The 23,114-nt window shown below is 51.2% G+C and overlaps 1 protein-coding gene across 9 annotated transcripts in view; it reads left to right on the top strand.

Moving 5' to 3' along the window:
• The window catches only part of AFDN (afadin, adherens junction formation factor), a 414,469-nt gene that overhangs the window by 8,450 nt on the left and 382,905 nt on the right, over positions 1-23,114 (top strand). The gene's annotated exons all lie outside the window — the stretch shown is intronic.

Genomic DNA, 23,114 nt, shown 5'->3' with positions numbered 1-23,114 from the left:
TTGAAGATCCTGTGATGGGCGAAGCCTCCTCTGGTAATCCGAGGATGGCAAGTACTAAGAAGCCTGCTCGAGCCTCTCCTTTGCATGGCTCCATCCAAGAGCTTATATCGGCTCTATGGGCTGACCCTGAGGGGCCTTTGAAAGTTGCCAGGGCAATGGGGCACTTATACCCTCTTAGTGAGGAGCACTTGGCGCGCCTAGCTGTGCCTAAAGTGGATGCCCTAGTCACGGCTGTGACAAAGAAGACTACCCTCCCAGTAGAGGGAGGGGTCGCCCTGAAGGACATGCAGGACCGGCGTCTGGAATCAGCAGTGAAGCGGTCCTTTGAGATTTCAGGCCTAGCCTTATGGGCATCTGTGTGCAGTTGTTATGCTGCTCGAGCCTGCCTCGCTTGGTTGCAACAGGCAGTGGAACAGCCCGGAGATGGAGCGGAACCCCTTGCGGAGGTGGCACAGCGGATGGAGTCGGCCTTGTCATTTTTGGCTGACTCCCTCTATGATCTGGTCAGAGCTTCGGCTAAACAGATGGCTGTGGTGGTGGCTGCTCGCTGCCTTCTATGGCTACGGCATTGGGCGACTTGACATGGCCTCTAAGCAAAGGTTGGTGAAATTGCCCTTCCAAGGCCTTCTATTTGGTGAGGAGTTCGAGAAAATTGTCAAGGGCCTGGGGGATGCTAAACCCCAGCGCTTACCCGAGGATAGGCCGCTGCCTTCTTCCAAGGGACAGGCGGTTCCCTCCTCTTCCAGACCTCGCTTCCATGAAGCTCGAAGGTACTGCCCAGGGCATTCTGCTGGGTTTACTTCACGTGCCCGCGTTCAGCAGAGGAACTCCTTTTGCTCGGACAAACGTTCAGCAGTGGCCGGCTCAAAGCCTGGAGTTCATGGGCGACCCTCTCAATGATGGTACGCCGGCCCAATCCTCGATTCCTGCAGTTGGAGGACGTCTTTCCCTCTTTCTTGAGGAATGGGTCAAGATTACCTCAGATCAGTGGGTTTTGGACCTGATCAGAGATGACAACAGATTAGAATTCAATGCCCCGGTGAGAGACGTGTTTGTGGAGTCCCGATGCGGCTCTGCCGTCAAATGGGCGGTGGTAGAGGAGACCTTGCAAGGCTTGTTGCACGTCGGGGTGGTCCCTGTGCCTCCCGCTGAGCTCGGCTACAGCCGTTACTCCATTTACTTTGTGGTGCCGCGAAAAGGAGGGTCTTTTCGGCCCATACTCGACTTAAAGGAAGTCAACAAGTCACTGAGAGTGTGGCATTTTCGCATGGAAACCCTGCGCTCCGTCATTGCGGCGGTACAGCCAGGAGAGTTTCTCACGTCTCTGGACCTGAAAGAAGCCTACTTGCACATTCCTATTTGGCCCCCGCACCAACGGTTTCTCTGGTTTGCGGTGTTGGGAAAACATTTTCAGTTTCGGGCCTTGCCTTTTGGCCTCGCCACAGCTCCCCGAACCTTTTCCAAGGTTATGGTGGTAGTAGCTGCCTTTTTCAGGCGAGAGGGTATTTGGGTTCACGTGTACCTCGACGACTGGCTCATCAGAGCGAACTCTGCAGAAGAGAGTCGTCATGTGACAACCAGAATGGTCTCAGTACTTCAGTCTCTGGGCTGGGTCGTCAATATATCCAAAAGTCACCTGACCCCCCTCTGTGTCTCGAATATTTGGGGGTCTGGTTCGATACAGCCTCGGGGTTTGTCTTTCTACCCGAGCAAAGGCGGTGCAAGCTTCAGAACCAAGTCCGTCTGCTCCTGAGGATGCCTCGCCCGTGAGCTTGGGACATAGTCCAGCTATTGGGGTCGATGAAGGCCACCTTCGAAGTGGTGCCCATGGGCGAGAGCGCACCTGAGACCTCTGCAGTGTTCCCTGCTTCAACGATGGTCTCCAATTTCTCAGGATTACCAGCGCAGACACGTGGCTCCCTGCGGCCCGACTAAGGTGGTTTCAGCGTTTCACCTAAACCAGCCTATTTTCCTGCCTTCCTTTTCTAAAGAGGAATTTTTAGAATTGTTTGGGCAGTTGCACCTTCTGGATGTGCGAAGGGCTCTGTTGCATATCTGCGCATGTCAAATGCCTTCAGGACCTCTGACCATCTTTTTGTTCTATTGTCAGGTCTGCGCAGAGGGTCTCTAGCGTCTAAGGCCACTATAACCCGTTGGCTCAAAGAAGCTATTTTTTCAGCATATTTGTTGTCTGGCCGGCCTCCGCCTGAAGCCTTTAAGGCACATTCCACAAGAGCAATCTCCTCTTCCTGGGCTGAAACTGGAGCACTCTCTCTTCAAGAGATGTGCAGTGACATGGGCTTCTAAGCTCTCTTTTGCCCGACATTACAGGCTGGATGTGGCTGCCAGGAGAGACGCGCATTTTGGAGCACAAGTGCTGGCGCGTGGTGTGGCTTGTTCCCACCCTATCTAGGGATTGCTTTGATACATCCCACTCGTAATGGATTCATCTGCTTGATGACAAGGAAGGGAAAATTAGGTTCTTACCTTGGTAATTTTCTTTCCTTTAGTCATAGCAGATGAATCCATGAGCCCTCCCTCAGTGGTTCATTGTGTGTGTTGATGTTAATTTTAGGTTCAGCTTTTCCTGTAGATATGTTCCCTCATTGGGAGAAGTTGTCTTCAGGATTTCTGTTACAGGAGGTTGAATTCATCCCTCCTTTGAATTACTGCTTCTGTTCTGGGGCGTTCATCCGCTGTGAGGAAAGTTATGTTATTATGCTTTGCGGTGTAACACTGCTTTGGAAGCTTCAAATACTGAAGAGGCAGATGGAGCTAGCTGGCCATGAGGCACTATGGTTTTTCAGTGCTCTCTATCTCCCCCTGCTGGTTGATGGACACAACCCACTCGTAAGGATTCATCTGCTATGACTAAAGGAAAGAAAATTACCACAAGAACCTAATTTTTCCCTTGAGATCTCGGGCTTCGCCTTAAGGGCGTCTATTTGCAGTTCCTATAATGCCCGGGTTGCCTTTCTTGGTTACAACAGGCAGTGGAACAGCACGCGGATGGTGCGGAGTCCCTCGATGAGGTTGCACCACGGATGGAGTCGGCCCTGTTATTTTTGGCTGATGCCCTCTATGATCTGGTCAGAGCTTCGGCTAAACAGATATCTGTGGCGGTTGTGGCCCGCTGCCTACTATGGCTACGGCATTGGGCGGCTGACACGGCCTCTAAGCACAGGCTGGTGAAGCTTCCCTTGATTCCTGCAGTAGGAGGACATCTTTCCCTCTTTCTTGAGGAATGGACCAAGATTACCTCCGATCTGTGGGTCCTGGACCCGATCAGAGAAGGTTACCGATTGGAATTCAGCGCCCCAGTGAGAGACGTGTTTGTGGAGTCTTGATGTGGTACTGCCGTCAAAAGGGCGGCGATAGAGGAGACCTTACAAGTCTTGTTGCACTTTGGAGCGGTGATCCCTGTGCCTCCCGGGGAATGCGGCTCCGGTCGCTACTCCATTTACTTTGTGGTGCCTCGGAAAGGCAGGTCTTTCCGACCGATCCTCGACTTAAGGTCAGTCAACGAGGCACTAAGAGTGCGACATTTTTGCATAGAAACCCTGCGCTCCGTCATTGCGGTGGTACAGCCAGGAGCATTTCTCACGTCTCTGGACCTAAAAGAAGCTTACTTGCACATTCCTATTTGGCCCCCGCATCAACGGTTTCTCCAGTTTGCGGTGTTGGGAAAACATTTCCAGTTTTGGGCCTTGCCTTTTGGCCTCACCACAGCTTCCCGCACCTTTTCCAAGGTTATGGTGGTAGTAACTGCCTTTCTCAGGCGAGAGGGTATCCGGGTTCACCTATACCTTGATGACTGGCTCATCAGAGTGGATTCGGCAGACGAAAGTCGTCTGGCCACAGCCAGAGTGGTCTCAGTACTTCAATCTCTAGGCTGGGTTGTCAATATACCCAAAAGTCACCTGACTCCCCCCCCCCCCCCCTCAGTCTCTCGAATATTTGGGGGTCCGGTTCGACACGGCCTCGGGGTTTGTCTTTCTACCCGAGCAAAGGTGGTGCAAGATTCAGAACCAGGCGCATCTGCTCCTTCGGATGCCTCGCCTGCGAGCTTGGGACTTTGTCCAGCTGCTGGGGTCGATGATGGCCACTTTGGAGGTGGTGCCATGGGCGAGAGAGCACGAGACCTCTGCAGATTGCCCTCCTTCAATGATGGTCTCCAATGTCCCAGGATTATCGACGCAGACTCACGTGGCTCCCTGCGGCCTGGCTCAGTATGGAGTGGTGGCTCTCTGACAGCATGCTGCGGTGAGGAATGCTGCTGGCGCTTCTCTCTTGGTGCCTGGTAATAACCGATGCCAGCCTGGTCGGCTGGGGAGCACATTGCAAGGGAAGCTATGCCCAGGGCCTGTGGACACCCGTGGAATCGGGGTGGTCCATCAATCACTTGGAACTGAGAGCGATATTCCAGGCTCTTCTGGCCTTTCACAAGACTCTGGAGGGGCTGGCTGTCCGAGTTCTGTCGGACAATACGGCAGCTGTGGCCTACATAAATAGACAGGGCGGCACTCGGTGCACAGCACTGGCCATGGAGGCCGCTCAGATTTGCCACTGGGCCGAGCTACACCTGCAGCTTCTGTCAGCAGCTCATATAGCAGGTCAGAGCAACGTGGACGCCGATTTTCTAAGCAGGCATCAAATCGACCCAGCGGAGTGGGAACTGGCAGACAGTGTTTCTTCAGATCTGTGCCAAATGGGGAACGCCCGTAGCGGATCTAATGGCATCAAGCGCAAATGCCAAAGTTCCGTCCTTCTTCAGCAGACGGAGAGATCCTCGCTCGGCAGGCTTGGATGCCTTGGCTCAACCTTGGCCTTCGGGCCTCCTGTATGTGTTCCCTCCTTGGCCCTTGATAGTCCTCCTGTGAATTCGGCTACATCAAGGAGTGGTGATTCTCATTGTCCCGGATTGGCCCAGGCGGCCGTGGTACGCGGACCTCCGGCGGATGCTGGTGGAGGCCCCTCTGCCTTTGCCTCTGGTATCGAACCTGTTGATGCAGGGTCCGGTGACCATGGAGGATCCCTGCCACTTTGGTCTTACGGCATGGCTCTTGAGAGGGCGCAATTGAGAGACAAAGGCTATTCTAACAGTCAACTCCACTTTCTTGCAGGCCCGCAAGCGGTCCACTTCCGTTGTTTATGCTCGGATCTGGCGCCAGTTTGAGGTGTGGTGTGTTTCAAAGGCGATCCCACCTACGAGGGCTACAGTCTCGCTGATACTGGAGTTTTTGCAGTGGTTTACAAAAAGGCTTGGCCTACAGTTCCCTGTGAGTGCAAGTGGCAGCATTGGCATGTTTTCGAGGGAAGGTCTCTGGCCTTTCCCTGGCCGCTCATCTGGACGTTGCCCGATTTCTAAGAGGGGCGCTCCGACTCCGCTCGCCAGTGCGGCTGCTGTGTCCGGCTTGGAACCTGGGGCTGGTGTTGAAGGCTCTCCAGTGTTCGCTCTTCGAGCTGCTGAGGCGAGCTTCAGAGTAGGATGCGACTCTAAAGACAGTCTTTTTGGAGGCCATAACCTCGGCAAGACGTGTGTCTGAGCTCCAGGCGCTGTCCTGTCAAGACCCCTTTCTGCAATTCTCAGAGTCCGGAGTTACGGTGTGTACTGTGCCTTCCTTCCTGCCTGAGGTGGTTTCAGCGTTTCACCTAAACCAGCCCATTTATCTGCCCTCCTTTACTAGGGAGGAGTTTCCGGAATCTTTTGGGCAGTTATATCTTCTGGATGTTCGCAGGGCTCTCTTGCAGTATCTGCAAATGTCAAATGACTTCAGGACCTCTGATCACTTTTTTGTCTTGTCAGGTCATCGAAGAGGATCTCCGGCGTCTAAGGCCACTATAGCCCATTGGCTCAAGGAAGTAATTTTTTCTGCGTATCTGCTGTCAGGGCTGTCTCCACCTGACGCATTTAAAGCGCATTCCACGAGAGCGATTTCCTTTTCATGGGCTGAAACAGGAGCACTCTCTCTTCAGGAGATCTGTAGTGCGGCTACTTGGGCTTCTAAGCGCTCCTTTGTCCGGCATTACAGGCTGGATGTTGCAGTGAAGCGGGACATGCAGTTTGGAGTGCAAGTGCTTGCTCGGGGAGTGACAGATTCCCGCCCTAACTAGGGAGTGCTTTTGTACATCCCATCAGTTAATGGATCATCGGCTGCTGATGACAAGGAAGGGAAAATTAGGTTCTTACCTTGGTAATTTTCTTTCCTTTAGTCACAGCAGATGAATCCATGATCCCTCCCTGTCTATTTGTTCAGTTGTTTCCTGCAGACATGTTCCCTCATTGGGAGAAGTTGGAAAACAGTCTTCAGGATTTCTGTTCTGTTACAGGAGGTTGAGATCGTCCCTCCTTTGTGTGATTATTGCTCCTGTTCTGGGGCATTCGTGCGCTGGGAGGAAAGTTCATGTTATTCTACTTTGAGGATACACTCTGCTTTGGAAGTTTCAAATACTGAAGGCAGATGGAGCTAGCCGTCCATAGAGCACTGGTTTTTCAGTGTTCTCCGAGGACAAGCAGGCTGCTTGTTCTCACTGATGGATGACGTCCACGGCAGCCCCAGGATCGGAAGATCTTCCTAGCAACAGAAGTTTACTAGCTCTCGCGAGATCCGCATGCGCGACCGTCTTCCCGCCTGCTACAGCGTGCGCCTCAGTCTCTCTTTTTCTGTGGTCAGAATGGACGTGTATCGCTCGTTCCCTCGTCGCGTTCTTCGTTGCGGTTTAGCGCCTTTTTGGCTTGTTCTTCGATTTCTCCTCTCGTGTGTTTAAAAAAAAAAAAGTGTTTTTTCCGGGTAAGTTTCCTTTCCTTTCCGTCTGCGGCCTGTTCGGGTCTTTTTCCCTCTTTTTTTTTTTTTTTTTTGGTGCCTTTTTTTCGGCATTATCGCGTTTGACCTCGCTGGCGCGATTTTTCCGCCCATGTCCTTGAAGCCTGCCAGCAGCTTCAAGAAGTGTACGCGGTGCCACCGGACGATCTCGCTAACTGATAGACATGTATCGTGTCTTCAGTGTCTCAGGGCTGGTCATCGCCTGGACGCCTGTACGTTGTGCCTCCAGCTTAAAAAGAGGACCCAGGCGGTGAGATTGGCTCAGTGGAACATTCTGTTCAGAGCCTCGTCCGATCTTTCGACGTTGTCTGAGCCAGCGGTACCGAGGTCATCGCCGGTATCGATGTCGGCGTCAGAGGGAGCGTCGACGTCTGGAGTGAAGGTGATGGCTGTCCAGAAATCCCACGCTGGTAGCAGTGAGCCATCGAGTGGGTCTCTACCTGCCTCGAGGGCTCCTGCTGTGCAGGCCCCCTGGGACCGACCATCTTCGGACCCGGCCCTGAGGAGACGTCTGGCTTCGACGTCGTCTTATTCGGTACCAGGAGGCCCTGATGCCATGCTTCGCGTGAAGGCGAAGAAGCACCGTCATCGGTCACCTTCCCGCCATGGTACCGAGAGCTCCGGGACACCGAGGGATTCGGTACCCGTGAAGCGTCGATGCTGGGAGGACCGCTTGTCCTCCATACAAGAGGTGTCGATGCGCTCTGCTCCGGACAGTCCGGTACCGCCTCCATGCCCTAGACAGGTTCTCAGCTCGTCGTCTGTACCGGCCCCACTGTCTTCCTCGACAACCACTCTGGACGAGCGCCTCGAGGCCATCCTTCCAGGTATCCTGGAAAGGCTGCTGCGTTCTTCTGCTCCGGTACCGCCTGTGCCTGCGCTGGCGGTACCGTCGAGTCATGCAGCAGTTGGCTCTCTGCCCGTGGTGCGGACTGCGACACTGGTGCTGCTTGAGGTATCGGCGTCTGCTGCCACCCAGGAGGACTCCCCACCGATGTCGCTGGAGGAAGGTTCGTCGCCGCCGGTGCGGGAGTCTTCTTCTCGACACTGCCGTAGGGGACCGGGTTCCTCGGTGTCGAGACGGGCTCGGCCTCGGACTGAAGTTCATGAACTTGTGTCCGATACCGATGGTGAGGCCTCGTGGAAGGCGGAGGAGGACACCAGGTATTTCTCTGACGAGGAGTCTTGTGGTCTTCCTTCCGATCCCAACCCTTTGCCAGAGAGAAAGCTTTCTCCCCCTGAGAGTTTGTCTTTCTCTTCCTTTGTCCGGGAAATGTCTATGGCCATTCCCTTCCCAGTGGTTACTGAGGATGAGCCCAGGGCTGAGATGTTCGAGGTCCTGTACTATCCTTCACCACCTAAGGAGTCGTCCACTGTTCTCCTTCATAATGTCCTGAAGCAGACATTGATGGCGAACTGGGTGAAACCGTTAAGTAACCCCCACATTCCCAAAAAGATTGAGTCCCTGTATCGAGCCCATCGGGACCCGGAGTTCATGAGGACCCAGTTGCCTCATGACTCTGGAGTTGTGGACTCGGCTCTCAAGAAAGCCAAGAGTAGTAGAGATTACGCCTCGGCGCCCCTGGGCCATGAATCTAAGACTCTTGACTCTTTGGGAGGAAGGCCTACCATTCTGCTATGCTCGTGTCCAAGATCCATTTTTGGTGAGCGTGTCGAAAAGGTGATAGAAGAACTCCACCAGCCGGACACCGCATTTGACAAACTCTCCCACCGGACGCCTTCAGCATTTACCTCTTCAGGTAAACGTTTTTATGGGGGGAGGAGGAATGTTCCCTATGCTTCTAATAGGCGTAGGTACAATCCACCTTCCCGCCAGCCTGCTCAGGCTAAGCCCCAGCGCGCTCATTCGCGTCAACAGCGTGTGCCTCAACAGGCCCCTGCAGCTCCCCAGCAAAAGCAAGGGACGGGCTTTTGACTGGCTCCAGGCGAGCATAGCCGAGATAAAAGTATCTGTGCCGGACGACTTGACGGTCGGAGGGAGGTTAAAGTTTTTTCACCAAAGGTGTCCTCTCATAACCTCTGACCAGTGGGTTCTTCAAGTAGTCCAGCTAGGAAACGCCCTCAATTTGAGCTCAAAACCTCCAAATTGTCCGCCGGGAGCTCAGTCTTTCAGCTTCCAGCACAAGCAGGTACTTGCAGAGGAACTCTCCGCCCTTCTCAGCGCCAATGCGGTCGAGCCCATGCCACCGGGGCAAGAAGGGCTGGGATTCTATTCCAGGTACTTCCTTGTGGAAAAGAAGACAGGGGGGATGCGTCCCATCCTAGACCTAAGGGCCCTGAACAAATACCTCGAGAAAAGTTCAGGATGCTTTCCCTGGGCACCCTTCTTCCCATGATTCAGAAAAACGATTGGCTATGCTCTCTGGACTTAAAGGATGCTTATACTCGCATCCCGATACTGCCAGCTCACAGACAGTATCTTTGATTCCGTCTGGAAACACAGCATTTTCAGTACTGTGTGCTACCCTTTGGTCTCGCCTCAGCACCCAGGGTGTTCACGAAATGCCTGGCTGTTGTGGCAGCATCTCTACGCAGACGGGGAGTGCATGTGTTCCTTTATCTCGACGATTGGCTGGTAAAGAACACCTCAGAGGCGGGAGCTCTACAGTCCATGCAGGTGACTATTCAACTCCTGGAGCTACTGGGGTTTGTGATTATCCAAAGTCTCACCTTCTTCCAGTTCAAAGACTAGAATTCATAGGAGCTCTGCTGGACTCCCAGACGGCTCATGCCTACCTCCCCGAGGCCAGGACGGACAATCTTTTGTCCCTGGTCTCCTGGGTACGAGTGTCTCAGTGGATCACAGCTCGGCTGATGTTGTTGAGATTGCTCGGCCACATGGCCTCCACAGTCCACGTGACTCCCATGGCCCGTCTTCACATGAGATCTGCTCATTGGACTCTAGCTTCCCAGTGGTACCAAGCTGCGGGGGAACTAGAAGACGTGATCCAGCTGTCCAGTTTTTCTCAGATCCCTACATTGGTGGAGAATTCGCTCCAATTTGGCCTTGGGACGTCCCTTTCAAATTCCTCAGCCGCAAAAAGTGCTGACTACGGATGCGGCTCTCCTGGGGTGGGGAGCTCATGTCGATGGGCTTCACACCCAGGGATACTGGTCCCTCCAGGAGACAGGTTTTCAGATCAACCTCCTGGAGTTACGAGCGGTCTGGAACGCACTGAAGGCTTTCACAGATCGGCTATCCAACCAAATTATCCAAATTCAGACAGACAATCAGGTTGCTATATATTACATCAACAAGCAGGGGGGCACTGGATCTCGCCCCCTGTGTCAGGAAGCCGTTGGGATGTGACTTTGGGCTCGCCGTTATGGCATGTTTCTCCAAGCCACGTATCTGCCAGGCGTAAACAGTCTGGCCGACAGGTTGAGCAGGATAATGCAACCTCACGAGTGGTCTCTCAATTCGAGAGTAGTTCGCAAGATCTTTCAAGCGTGGGGCACCCCCATGGTAGATCTTTTTGCCACTCAGACCAATCACAAGGTCCCTCAGTTCTGTTCCAGACTTCAGGCCCACGGCAGACTAGCTTCGGATACCTTTCTCCTGCATTGGGGGAAGGGCCTCCTGTACGCGTATCCTCCTATACCCTTGTAGGGAAGACTTTGCTGAAACTCAAGCAGGACCATGGAACCATGATTCTGATCGCTCCATTCTGGCCGCAACAGATCTGGTTCCCTCTTCTGGAGTTGTCCTCCGAAGAACCGTGGAGATTGGAGTGTTTTCCAACCCTCATAACTCAGAACGAGGGGGCGCTTCTGCATCCCAACCTCCAGTCCCTGACTCTCACGGCCTGGATGTTGAGAGCGTAGACTTTGCCTCCTTGGGTCTTCCTGAGGGTGTCTCCAGAGTCTTGCTTGCTTCCAGGAAAGATTCCACAAAGAGGTGTTATGCTTCCAAGTGGAAGAGGTTTGCCATCTGGTGTGACAGCCAGGCCCTAGATCCTCGTTCTTGTCCTGCACAGACCCTGCTTGAATACCTTCGGCACTTGTCTGAGTCTGGTCTTAAGACCAAATCTGTAAGAGTTCATCTTAGCGCAATTAGTGCTTTTCATTACCGTGTAGAGGGTAATCCTATTTCGGGACAGCCTTTAGTTGTTCGATTCATGAGAGGTTTACTTTTGTCAAAGCCCCTTGTCAAACCTCCCACTGTGTCATGGGATCTCAATGTCGTTCTCAACCAGCTGATGAAACCTCCTTTTGAGCCACTGAATTCTTGCCATCTGAAGTACTTGACCTGGAAGGTCATTTTCTTGGTGGCAGTCACTTCAGCTCGTAGAGTCAGTTTCATGCCTTAGTAGCTCATGCTCCTTGTACCAAATTTCATCATAACAGAGTAGTCCTCCGCACTGACCCTAAGTTCTTGCCAAAGGTGGTGTCGAAGTTCCATGTTAACCAGTCAATTGTCTTGTCAACATTCTTTCCCCGGCCTCATACCCGCCCTGCTGAACGTCAGTTGCACACATTGGGACTGCAAGCGAGCATTGGCCTTCTATCTGGAGCGGACACAGCCCCACAGACAGTCCGCCCAGTTTTGTTTCTTTCGACCCCAATAGAACTGGAGTGGCTGTCGGGAAACACACCATCTCAAATTGGCTAGCAGATTGCATTTCCTTCACGCTGGGCTGCCTCTTGAGGGCCATGTCACGGCTCATAGTGCTCGAGCCATGGCAGCGTCAGTGGCCCACTTGAAGTCAGCCACTATTGAAGAGATTTGCAAGGCTGCGACGTGGTCATCTGTCCACATATTCACATCTCATTACTGCCTACAGCAGGATACCCGACGCGACAGTCGGTTCAGGCAGTCGGTGCTGCAGAATCTGTTTGGGGTTTAGAATCCAACTCCACCCCCCTAGGCCCATTTTTATTCTGTTTCAGGCTGCACTCCTAACGTTAGTTGGTTATGGTTATAGGTCAATCTCAGTTATGTCCTTGCCGTTGTGAGGCCCAATTGACCAATGTTTGTTGTTTTGAGTGAGCCTGGGGGCTAGGGATACCCCATCAGCGAGAACAAGCAGCCTGCTTGTCCTCGGAGAAAGTGAGGTTACTAACCTGTAGCAGGTACTCTCTGAGGACAGCAGGCTGATCTCACAATCCCGCCCTCCTCCCTTTTGGAGTTGTGTCTTCCCTTGTCTTTGCTTTATACTGGACTGAGGAACACGCTGTAGCGGGTGGGAAGACGGTTGTGCATGCGTGATGCATGCGGATCTCGCGAGAGCTAGCAAACTTCTGTTGCTAGGAAGATCTTCCGATCCTGGGGCTGCAGTGGACGTCACCCATCAGTAAGAGCAATCAGACTGCTGTCCTTGGAGAATACCTGCTACAGATTAGTAACCTCGCTTTCTCTATCTCCACCTGCTAATAGGCGGACTCAACCCATCAGTTAATGGATTCATCTGCTGTGACTAAAGGAAACAAAATTACCAAGGTAAGAACCTAATTTTCCCTTCCTTCCATAGTACGAATTTTTCAGAAGGAGGACTTGTAGGAATTCGTAGTTTTAGTTTCTTCTACATTAAATTATGAAGATGATTCAGTAATTGTTCAGGAGCGCAAGGTGGATCTTTTGGTTAAAGGTAGGTATTAGGAAAGCTGGTAAAACCTTTCCTATGCATCAAGATATCAGAGACATCCAAGCACAGTGGAATGTGCCAGATACTCCTTTTTTTCTCTGAAGGTCTATGGTTCTTACTTTATCCTTAATGCTTAAAACCAGTAGTTGATGCGGTGGTTTCTGCTGCTACCAAGTGCAATACCATTCCTATGGATGGAGGTACAAGGCTAAAAGATGTGTAAGTCTAGATCGTCAGATGGTATCTCTTTTGAAGTCTTCTTTTGATGTCTCTGCCTTAGCAGTCCAAGCAGCTATATCTGGTTCATTGGTAGCAAGGGCTTGTTTGAGATGGTCTGAGCGGGTTTTGGATAGGTCTGCAGATGACTTCGCTTTAGTGGATGCTGAAGTGGCTAAGATAGAGATGGGTTCTTCTTTTTTAACTGATACCATGTATGATTTATTCTCCGAGGACAAGCAGGCTGCTTGTTCTCACGTCTAGGTAGACGTCCACGGCAGTCCCCTCCAACCGGAAGAAAAGTCTCGCGGGAGGGCCCGCAAGTGGGGTACGCCCACCGCGCATGCGCGACCGCTCCCGCTCAGTTTCTGTTTTTTCATGCTGGAGAGAGACGAAGTTTCGTCCCTCTCCTTGTCAGCCCCGGAAAACCGTTTTCGCGGCCTTGTCCGCTATTTCCTTTTGTGTACGCGCGTTCCTTTTCCTAGTGTTATATGTATAAAAAAATTCTGTAGGGAAGTCTCCCTTTCCGTCGAGTCTGTTTTTACCTTTTCTTTCGCCGTTGTCGTGGCCTTATGGCCATGCGTCCGAGTTTCTCTTTTTTTGTGGCCCTTTTTACTGCCACCATCGACGGTTTTGACCTCGCCGACGTGATTTTTCCGTCGATGTCCTCGAAGGTCCCGAGCGGATTTAAAAAGTGTGGTCGGTGTGACCGGCAAATCTTGCCGTCCGATACTCACGCTTGGTGCCTCCAGTGCCTAGGGCTGGAGCATAATTCCAAAGCGTGCACCTTGTGTCTCGGCTTGAAAAAGCGGACGCAGATGGTGAGGCAAGTTCTTCGGGACCGTCTTTTTGGAACTTGCCGGCCCTTCGACAACGTCAGCGGCATCGTTGCCGACGGCAGGAACTTCGGCATCGGTACCGGTGTCGGCGACTTCGGCGCTGAGCATGGCATCGAACCTAGGAGCACAGGTTCCTTTGGCCCGACGACCTGCCAGTGATGGGAGCGGGGAACAGATGAGTGAGCCTTCACCCGCCTCGGCTGGTCCCGCTGCCCAGGGCCATTGGGACCGAACCCTGTTGGACCCGACCCCGAGGAGGCGTGGGGACTCCACCTCCTCCTCGTCTGTGCTGTGGAGCGCTGATGACGGACATCGGAAGAAGCTTGCCAAGAAGCACCGTCATCGGTCGCCCCCGGCGCATGGGACCGGAAGCTCAGGGGCGTCGAGAGACTCGGCTCCTGAAAAGCGTCGACGCTGGGAGGACCGCTCCCCCTCCATTGAAGAGGTGTCGATGTGCAGGTCGTCGGGCACCCCGGTACCGTCTTCTGGACCCGGGCAGATTTGGGCACCGACGCCTACACCGGCCCCCTGCCACTCCTGACAGTGGCCCTGGACGAGTGTCTCCGAGCCATCCTCCCAGGTATCCTGGAGGGGCTGCTGCGCAGTCTGCCCTCTGCGCCGTTGATGGAAGCGCTGGCTGGCTCTGGCCCTGTGATGCGGCCCTCGACACCGGTACCGCTTGCGGCGCCGGTCTCGACTGCCACTCAGGTGGAATCGACGTCGATGGAGGGAGCTTTGTCCCTGCCGGCGCGGGAGTCCACCTCTCAGCACCATCATCAAGGACGTGGTTCCTCGGGGTCGAGACGGGCCCGGTTGTGGACTGAGGTCAGAGAAATCCTGTCCGACACCGAGGAGGAGGCCTCATGGGAGGAGGGGGAGGATCCAAGATATTTCTCTGAGGAGTCTGCTGGTCTTCCTTCTGACCCCACGCCTTCACCGTAGAGGAAGCTCTCGCCTCCAGAAAGCCTCTCCTTTGCCTCTTTTGTCCGGGACATGTCTGTGAGCATTCCCTTCCCAGTGGTCACCGTGGATGAGCTGAGGGCCGAGATGCTCGAGGTCCTCGATTATCCATCACCACCTAGAGAGTCTTCCACGGTACCGTTGCACAATGTCCTGAAGGAGACAGGGGCTTCAACTGTCCCTATCTAATCCCACCATCCCCAAGAAAGCAGAGTCCCAATATAGAGTCCACACAGACCCGGAGTTGATGCGACCTCAGTTGCCACATGACTCAGCGGTCGTGGACTCTGCTCTCAAGAGGGCCAAGAGTTCGAGCAATACCGCCTCGTCGCCCCCGGGGTGGGAGTTTCGCACTCTGGACTCGTTTGGGAGGAAGGCCTATCATTCTTCCATGCTCGTGACCAAGATTCAATCATACCAGCTCTACATGAGCATCCACATCCGGAACAATGTGCGGCAACTGGCGGACCTGGTTGACAAGCTCCCACCGGAGCAGGCCAGGCCCTTTCAGGAGGTGGTCAGGCAGCTGAAGGCGTGTCACAAATTCCTGTCCAGGGGTATTTATGACACTTGTGATGTTGCATCCAGAGCCGCTGCCCAGGGTATAGTGATGCGCAGGCTCTCATGGCTGTGTGCCTCTGACCTGGACAACCGGACCCAGCAACGGCTGGTGGATGTCCCTTGCCAGGGGGATAATATTTTCGGCGAGAAAGTCGAGCGGTTGGTTGAGCAGCTCCACCAGCGGGAAACTGCTCTCGACAATCTCCCACCGGGCGCCTTCACCATCTACCTCCACAGGTGGACGTTTTTCCCGGGCCCGGCAGTCTGCACCCTATGCCTACAGCATGCGTAGGTACAACCAGCTGGCCCAAAGGCCTTCTCAGGCACAGGGCCAGCCCCAGCCCGCTCGTTCCCATCAACAGCGTGCGACCAAGCAGACCTCTGTAGCTTCATAGCAAAAGCAGGGGACGGGCTTTTGACTGGATCCATGGAAGCATAGCCGCCATAAACGTGCCCGTGCCGGACGTCCTGCTGGTCGGGGGGAGGTTGAAAGTTTTTCACCAAAGGTAGCCTGTCATAACCTCCGACCAGTGGGTTCTCCAAATAGTGCGGTGTGGGTACATCCTGAATTTGATCTCCACTCCGCCAAATTGCCCACCGGGAGCTCAATCTTTCAGCTCCCACCACAGGCAGGTACTTGCAGAGGAACTCTCCGCCCTTCTCAGCGCCAATGCAGTCGAGCCCGTGTCACCCGGGCAGGAGGGGCAGGGATTCTTTTCCAGGTACTTCCTTGTGGAAAAGAAAACGGGGGATGCGCCCCATCCTAGACCTGAGAGGCCTGAACAAATATCTGGTTTGAGAAAAGTTCAGGATGCTTTCCTTGGGCACCCTTCTTCCCCTGATTCAGAAGGACGACTGGCTATGCTCCCTGGATTTAAAGGATGCTTATACTCTCATCCCGATACTGCCAGCTCACAGACAGTATCTACGATTCCGTCTGGGAACACGGCACTTTCAGTATTGTGTGCTGCCCTTTGGGCTCACCTCTGCACCACGGGTATTCACGAAGTGCCTGGTAGTGGTTGCGGCGTACCTTTGTAAGCTGGGGGTGCATGTGTTCCCGTATCTCAACGATTGGCTGCTGAAGAGCACCTCGGAGGCAGGAGCTCTTCAGTCCATGCAGTGCATTATTCAACTTCTGGAGCTGCTGGGGTTTGTAATAAATTACCCGAAGTCCCATCTCCAGCCAGTTCAATCTCTCGAATTCATAGGAGCTCTGCTGAATTCACAGACGGCTCATGCCTATCTTCCGAGGAGAGGGCTCAGAACCTTCTGTCTCTCGCCTCTCGGGCCAGAACGTCCTAGCAGATCACAGCTCGGCACATGTTGAGACTCCTGGGCCATATGGCCTCTACAGTCCATGTGACTCCCATGGCTCGTCTTCACATGAGATCAGCTCAATGGACCCTAGCTTCCAAGTGGTGCCAGGCCACCAGGAATCTAGAAGATGTCATCCACCTGCCCATCAGTTGTCTCAATTCGCTGCGCTGGTGGACGATTCGGACCAATTTGACCTTGGGATGCCTGTTTCAAATTCCTCAGCCGCAAAAAGTGGTGACCATGGATGCATCTCTTGGGGTGGGGGGCCCCTGTCGATGGAATCCACACCCAAGGGGTGTGGTCCTTCCAGGAAGCAGGTCTTCAGATCAAGCTCATGGAGCTCCGAGCGGTCTGGAACGTGCTGAAGGCTTTCAGAGATCGGCTATCCTTCCAAATTATCCAAATCCGGACAGACAATCAGGTTGCAATGTACTAGATCAACAAGCAGGGGGTCACCGGATCTCGCCTCCTGTTTCAGGAGGCCGTCGGGATGTGGCGCTGGGCGTGCCAGCACAGCATGCTTCTCCAAGCCATGTACCTGGCAGGCGTAAACAGTCTGGCCGATAAGGCTGAGCAGACTCATGCAACCGCACGAGTGGTCGCTCCATTCCAGGGTGGTACGCAAGATCTTCGGAGAGTGGGGCACCCCCTCGGTGGACCTTTTCGCCTCCCAGACCAATCACAAGCTGCCTCAGTTCTGTTCCAGACTACAGGCACATGGCAGACTAGCGCCAGATGGCTTTCTCCTACATTGGGGGGAGGGCCTCCTGTATGCGTATCCTCCCATACCTTTGGTAGGGAAGACCTTAATGAAACTCAAGCAAGACCGCGGCACCATGATTCTGATCGCGCCCTTTTGGCTCCGTCAGATCTGGTTCCCTCTTCTTCTGGAGTTATCCTCCGCAGAACCGTGGAGATTGGAGTGTTTTCCAACCCTCATTTCGCAGAACGAGGGAGCGCTTCTGCACCCCAACCTTCAGTCTCTGGCTCTCACGGCCTGGATGTTGAGGGTGTAGATTTTGCTACCTTGGGTCTGTCCGAGGGTGTCTTCCGCGTCTTGCTTGCTTCCAGGAAGGATTACACTAAGAAGAGTTACTTTTTTAAGTGGAGATGGTTTGTTGTCTGGTGTGAGGGCAAGGCCCTAGAACCTCGCTCTTGTCCTTCACAGACCCTGCTTGAATACCTTCTGCACTTATCGGAGTCTGGTCTCAAGACCAACTCAGTAAGGAACCACCTTAGTGCAATTAGTGCTTACCATCATCGTGTAGAGGGCAAGCCCATCTCTGGACAGCCTTTAGTCGTTCGATTCATGAGAGGTTTGCTTTTGTCAAAGCTCCCTGTCAAGCCTTCAGTGTCGTGGGATCTCAACATCGTCCCAGGTGATGAAACCTCCTTTTGAGCCACTGAATTCATGCCATCTGAAGTACTTGACCTGGAAGGTCATTTTCTTGGTGGCAGTTACTTCAGCTCGTAGAGCCAGTGAGCTTCAAGCCCTGGTAGCTCATGCTCCTTATACAAAATTTCATCATAACAGAGTAGTCCTCTGCATTCATCCTTAGTTCCTGCCAAAGGTGGTGTTGGAGTTCCATCTGAACCAGTCAATTGTCTTGCCAACATTTTTTTCCCCATCCTCATACCCGCCCTGCTGAACGTCAGTTGCACACATTGGACTGCGAAAGAGCATTGGCCTTCTACCTGGAGCGGACATAGCCCCATAGACATTCCGCCCAATTGTTTGTTTCTTTCGACCCCAATAGGAAGGGGGTCGCTGTCTGGAAACGCACCATCTCCAATTGGCTAGCAGATTGCATTTCCTTCACTTACGCCCAGGCTGGGCTGACTCTTGAGGGTCATGTCACGGCTCATAATGTTAGAGCCATGGCGGCGTCAGTGGCACACTTGAAGTCAGCCACTATTGAAGAGATTTGTAAGGCTGCAAAGTGGTCATCAGTCCACACATTCACGTCACATTACTGCCTCCAGCAGGATACCCGATGCGACAGTCGGTTTGGGCAGTCAGTGCTGCAGAATCTGTTTGGGGTTTGAATCCAACTCCACCTTCCTGGGCCCGGTTTCATTCTGTTCAGTCTGCACTCCCAGTTAGTTGTTCTTCGTAGGACAATTTTTGTTATGTCCTCGCCATTGCAAGGTCCAGTTGACCCTGTTTGTTGTTTTGAGTGAGCCTGAGAGCTAGGGATACCCCAGTCGTGAGAACAAGCAGCCTGCTTGTCCTCGGAGAAAGCGAATGGTACATACTTGTAGCAGGTGTTCGAGGACAGCAGGATGATTGTTCTCACCATCCCTTCCTCCTCCCCTTTGGAGTTGCGTTTTTCTTATTCCTTTGCTTGTCATTTAACTGAGCGGGAGCGGTCGTGCACGGGCGGGAACACGGCTCCGCATGCGCGGTGGGCGTGCCCTGCGTGCGGGACCTCCCACGAGACTTTTCTTCCGGTTGGAGGGGGTTCTGTGGAGGTCTACCCAGTCGTGAGAACAATCAGCCTGCTGTCCTCGGAGAACACCTGCTACAGGTATGTATCATTCGCTTTTTCTGCTGGGATGCCCTCTCAAGTCATCTCTAGGGTGCCGTTCCGAGTCCCTTTTTACAATTTTTTTCCCAGAGCTGAGCGCGGAGGGTTGGCTATCTCTAGCATTTGCTCCTTTTTTTCCTCTCCTGGCAGAGTGCTATTGGTTCTTTTGCTCTGGCTTCTCCTTAACCTCCCTCCCTGGGACACTCTTCCCTTTCTTCTGTTTGTCCATGTTTACTTTTGGGGATTTTTTTTTTTGTTACATTTGTACCCCACACTTTCCCACTCATGGCAGGCTCAATGCGGCTTACGTGGGGCAATGGAGGGTTAAGTGACTTGCCCAGAGTCACAAGGAGCTGCCTGTGCTTGAAGTGGGAATTGAACTCAGTTCCCCAGGACCAAAGTCCACCACCCTAACCACTATTTCCTCTGGTTGGCCATGGAGAGAATGGCCATGGCTCATTTGGGGCCGCCTAATTGAGATGACCATTGATTTGGCCTTGCCTTTGTGGCATTCTCCTGCTTATGCGAGACGGACATTTTTCTGGGCTTCATTAGTTTTCCCAGGCGGGTACTCTGTTTTCCCTGTTATGTTTTTTTTTTGTGTGTGTGTGGAGGTTACGCTTTGAACTTCGAGCAGGCATACTGTGTCTATAGCTGCTGCATAGGATTGGCTACAGGGTACTCTGTCTCCTGCTCTGCCCTTACTCAATGTTATTTTCAATCCTCGCTATACTTTTTGCCTTCTCAGGACGTTTGCCTTGCCTCTTTTTGCAATGGAACCTGTGCCTTCCTCTGGACAGGGGAGTATAACTTCCTCTCCTTTTCCTGGATCCTACGCAGACACTGTTGGGCACAAAGCGTCCTCTGTTTTGGAGGATCCCAGTTTCCGGCACTTGTTTGAAGGGTTCTGGGATTCAGGGTGCTCTAACTCTCTTGGTGCACTTCTTTGCCTCTCGCATATCATGGCGTGGGGTTCCTGTATCTTTCAGTTAGGGGCTCTGTCTTCCACTTTTGATCTTGGATCTTGTTCCTTGGGTTTCTCCCGCCCTACTAGAGACACTGCTTTGCTACACCTCATTAGTCTGGGCTGGTCTGGTGGATGACAAGGAAGGAAAAATTCTTACCTGATGATTTTCTTTCCTTTAATCCAAACAGACTAGTCCAGACGCTCAGTCTTTTTGGGCCTTTCAGGTCTCGATCCTTGCATTTGTGCAGGTGGGTGCGGTTGTTGCTGCAGGGAATGTAGGTTCTTCATCTATGCATAGTATTAAGGCTTCTATTAGAAATACTGAACATTCCAGGTTGCAAGATACCCTTAAGGGGCGAGTTACTTGGAACTGTTTTTTTGTCTCCTTCCGCTGGTGGATAGACATAACTGATTAGTCCGGACTGGCCTGGTTGGATTAAAGGAAAGAAAATTAGGTAAGACATTAATTTTTCCTTTATTTTTCTGTCCCCTTTTTGATTATTCACAATCTGCACACTTAACACCCAAACAAATCTTCGGAGCCTCAGTCTTTTTCTAGTGTGCAGCAATTTTGCGATTAGCTTCAGCCAAAATATTCTGTTCACTCAAGAGTGCCATTTGAGTCTCCTCCTATTCCCTAAGCAGCAACACAGTGGATTTAGCACAAAGGGGGTACCAAAACCCTGTGACCATTAGTTGCACTACTGTAGACCAGAATGGTTTTATCTTCCTACAAGACCACCAAATATGGTAAAATGTGTCATTTCCCATATTAAATCTCCAACAGATTTCCAAAACCCTGGTAGGGAAGATAGCCTTCGGTCTTATAGGAAAATAATACCAACATGTTACAATTTTATAAGTATTTTCTTTAATCATGGTATGATGTACTCCTTTCTTTGCCTCTGAGACAGGAGTAGCCTTCTGGAGGCCTCCTGGAGGGTGGAACCTCGAGAAATGTTCTCCCCCGGGCAAGAAAAACTCTGGCTATTAAATAAGCATTTAGACATAAATGTTTATTCAAATAGTCAAAGAAGCCAATCAGTAATTATTGAAATATCAACAAATAAAATCCTAGTAGAGTATAATATGTAGCAAATAATGAACAGTTTTCCCTGGGAGTTGTCAATATGTCCACCTGCTAATGTAGACATACTGAGGCTTGCCATCCTCAGTTCTTTTTCCTCTTATATACCTTTCTTTCTTTAGTATCTTAATTACCTTTTCTACCTAATGAATATGCATCTTTCCAGAACATTCTATTTCGTTTTCTGGTGAATCCTGTTCCAGCACTTTCTGTCATCTTATTCCCTTATTGCATGGACAGTTTGAGGTCTGTCATATACATAAGCATAAGTTTTTATTAGCTAATAGTTTGTCCTATGTCCTTGTTATGCATAGTCATTATGCTAATCCCCCACCGTCTTGCTGAAGCTACAATTTCACCCACACCCACTTCTCCTTTTGATTGTTTATCAGGATACTGCAGGTGTACTTAGTCATAGGAGTCTCTGGTTCTTGGTTGCTGACCAGCAGCTTATCACGTTAGCATAGGCCAAATGTCAAACCACAGCCTTAGAAGGTGATTACTAGAAAAAATACATTTCTAGCTGTCTTGCAATTTCATGTCTGTGCCCAGCTCAGAGATACAATATAGCTATACTGAAATAAAAACTAGAAATATGGATGGTTTGCACCTTCCCATGGCCTCTGTGGTATACAATAGGTAGAAGCTTTCTTCATAGGATTCTTTTCCATTCACTGTTAATTCCCTCCCCAGGTCCATCTCCCACTGCAACATAAAAATATATTTCTGAAATTTCTTCCCTCCCTCAGTTTATACAGTATAGAAATAGGACCTTTCTATTTCCCCAAAGCTGCCACCAACAGGTTTTCCAGATGTTAACTATCTTCTGGGTCGTCACTCAACCACCCCCGCCCACTAATACAATGTTTGACCTGTAGGTAGGGGAAGCGATCCCGAGATATGAGTGGTTTTTCTTGTACATTCAACACTTTTGTGTGCTAGTTTAAAAACCCTTTAGGTTGGAGAATGGACCCAGACTGGAAAAAGTGACACGATTGATATGACCCTTCAGTGTTGATTTAGAATTGCCTTTTTGGTGACAGAACAAGGTGTATTGTATTTTTTTAATTTAAACTGTGGCACAGAACTTGGGCCTCCAGTTTCTCCCATAGCTTTTCCTATCAAGTGATTCTGCTCTTGCACATTTCACGTCAGTGGTGAAAAAAAGCATTGTTTTTATGTTTTTTTTTTTTTGCCATAAAAAATGATCCTGATCCAATGTACATATCATTCTCCACCTAATTGCGTAAAGGCTTCATTTATTGTATGTAATGATAGATTATGGAACATTACAGAGCAGGGTGGAACCATGCGTGAAGATGGCTATGGGGAAAGTTAGGCTAGTAGTTTCCTGCATCCAGGAGTAAGTTAGGGGGGGACACGAAGTGATCAGAGGGAGAAAAAAAAAATTAAACTTTGTAAAAGATGTATTAGTTCTTAGTGACTGATCAATTGTATACTGTATAAGACTATTTGTACTAAGGTTTCATTTGTTTCGTATGATTGTAAAGACTGGGTTTTTTTTGGGGGGGATAAAAGGTATCTGCAATAATTATAAGAACTGAAAAACATTGAGAGCTGTTTAGTTGAGCTGGAAAAATCAAAGAGCAGGAAGGAACTTGGAAGCCAAAAAAAAGTAATATACTTTGAATGCAGATGCATAAGAGTGCTTGTATAGATTATACTATATAACCACAGAAATCACCACCAAAATCTAATGATGAATATGGAGAAGGCCTCAGACAAACCTGTGCCACGGTGCAATTTCTAACAACCATTAATTGGGTGTATTTTTTTGCATATCTTGCATGGTGTAAAACTCCAGTTAATAGTATGCAAAAGTGCTCATTATCACCTACTTAAATTTAGTCTCTCTCATAAAGAACAATGAATTAAATCCACTTTTCTCCATGGCTGTTCACAGTTTGCAGCTAAGGCTCTGTGACAGATATCAGAGATAACCTTAATAGACACCCAACACCATGGTTTCATCATGGCGACTTCTTCAGGGACTCAGGTGAGAATCCTCTCTCCAACAGCTGAAGAAATTGCCATGATGAAACTTATGGTGTTTTAAGGGGAACTATCTCTGTTTAATCCATGGCAGTTCATTGTTCTTTATGATATTAGAGACTAAATTTAAGTTGGTGATGAGCACATTTGCATACTATTAACTGGAGTTTTGCCCCATGAAAGATATGCAAAA

Source organism: Microcaecilia unicolor, chromosome 3 (genome assembly GCF_901765095.1).
Source record: "Microcaecilia unicolor chromosome 3, aMicUni1.1, whole genome shotgun sequence".
NCBI lineage: Eukaryota > Metazoa > Chordata > Amphibia > Gymnophiona > Siphonopidae > Microcaecilia > Microcaecilia unicolor.
This window is presented reverse-complemented; position numbering and strand designations above follow the sequence as displayed.